The 2,129-nt window shown below is 35.7% G+C and overlaps 1 non-coding gene across 1 annotated transcript; it reads left to right on the plus strand.

The window, feature by feature from the left end:
• The first annotated feature begins 473 nt into the window (after positions 1 to 473).
• LOC125610593 lies at positions 474 to 580 on the plus strand. Its single transcript, XR_007340598.1, has one exon. It is a non-coding gene; the product is annotated as a U6 spliceosomal RNA (small nuclear RNA).
• The last annotated feature ends 1,549 nt before the right edge of the window (positions 581 to 2,129 follow it).

A 2,129-nucleotide genomic window follows, 5' to 3' on the forward strand; every position in this document is an offset into this window, starting at 1 on the left:
GATGATGGAATGAGATGGATATCTTTACCCTAAGTACATGTATGAAGACACTAATGGTGTGAATGTATTTTGAGATATGAAAAATCGTGCTCTATATGTGTAATATGAATTGTAATGCATTCTGCTATCATATATAACAAATTAGAATAAAAAAACTTAAAATAAAAAAATAGTAAAAAAAATAAGATTGCATTCTAAGTTACTGGGAATTGGGATTTCAATATATAAATTACAGGGGAATACAGTGAGCTCATAACAGTTTGTCGAAGTGTTTTTGTGAACAGTAAACTATCAAAAACAAATTAGCATCCACAATACTACATATTCCACTGGGTAATTGCAAGGATCCAAAGGTATTGCTTATGAATACATGATTTCAAGGAGAAATGTATTTTTAAGACACTTATGAATGTGAAAATACATTCATAGGTGTGGATTAAGTTTATTAAATGTTTTCAAAAGCCATTGATCAGGTGCTCACTTTGGCAGCACATATACTAAAGTTGGAATAATACAGAGAAGATTAGCATGACCCCTGAGCAAGGATGACATGCAAATTCGTGAAGCGTTCCATATTTTTTAGCACAAGAATTAAAATCAAGAATCAATAAAGGCTTCTTCTCAGCAAAAGGAACAATCAGTAAAGTGAATAGAGAGCCTACAGAATGGGAGCAAATTTCTAGTACACACATATGAGAGCACTAACCTCTAGGTATTTAAAGAACTAAAAAATCTTAACAATCAAAACAAAAAACCCAAATAAGCCAATCAATAAATGAGCCAAATAATGAACATACACTTCTCATAAGATAATAAACAATCAATCAACAAATATATGAAAAACTGCTCAACATCTCTAGCAATTATAGAAATGCAAATCAAAAGTACTCTAAGATTTCATCTCACTCTAGTCAGAATGGCAGCTATTAAGAATACAAACAACATTTGACCCAGCCATTCCCCTTCTTGGTCTATTCCCTAAAGACCTAAAAAGAGCATGCTACAGGGACACTGCTACATCGATGTTCATAGCAGCACAGTTCACAATAGCAAGACTGTGGAACCAACCCAGATGCCCTTCAATAGACGAATGGATAAAAAAAATGTGGCATTTATACACAATGGAGTATTACTCCGCATTAAAAAATGACAAAATCATAGAATTTACAGGGAAATGGATGGCATTAGAGCAGATTATGCTAAGTGAAGCCAGCCAATCCCTAAAAAACAAATGCCAAATGTCTTCTTTGATATAAGGAGAGTAACTAAGAACAGAGTAGGGACGAAGAGCAGGAGAAGAAGATTAACATTAAACAGGGACGAAAGGTGGGAGGGAAAGGGAGAGAGAAGGGAAATTGCATGGTAATGGAAGGAGACCCTCAGGGTTATACAGTGGAGGAGGTAGAGAGAGAGGAGGGGAGGGGANNTGTAATGTTTTGAACAACCCACAATAAAAAAAAATTGAAAAAAAAAAAAAAAGAATACAAACAACAATAAGTGTTGGTGGGGATGTGAGGAGAAGGGAACACTCATACATTGCTGGTGGGATTGCAAATTGTTGCAGTCAATAGGGAAAGCAGTATGGAGATTCCTCAGAAAACTTGGAATGGAACCACCATTTGACCCAGTTATTCCACTCCTTAGGGACACAGCCACATCAGTGTTTATGGTAGCACAATTCACAATAGCTAAATTGTGGAACCAACCTAGATGCCCTTCAGTAGATGAATGGATAAAGAAAATGTGGTATGTATACACAATGGAATATTACTCAGCATTAAAAGAGAATAAAATCATGACATTTGCAGGTAAATGAATGGAGTTGGAAAATATAATGCTAATTGGAAAAAAAAGATCAAAAAATCAAATGCCAATTGTCTCCTCTGATACAAGGATGCTGAATCATAATGGGGATGGGGGACAGAGCATGGGTGGAATAGAGGAACTTAAGATAGGGCAAAAGGGAGGAGGGGGAGGGGAAGGCATGGGGTTAAGAAAGATGGTGAAATTAGACGGACATCATTACCCTAAATACATGTATGAAAACATGAATGGTGTGACTTTACTTTGTGTACAACCAGAGACATGAGAAATTGTGCTCTATTTGTGTATTATAAATTGAATTGCAT

The sequence above is a fragment of the Marmota marmota genome, unplaced genomic scaffold, assembly GCF_001458135.2.
Source record: "Marmota marmota marmota unplaced genomic scaffold, marMar, whole genome shotgun sequence".
NCBI lineage: Eukaryota > Metazoa > Chordata > Mammalia > Rodentia > Sciuridae > Marmota > Marmota marmota.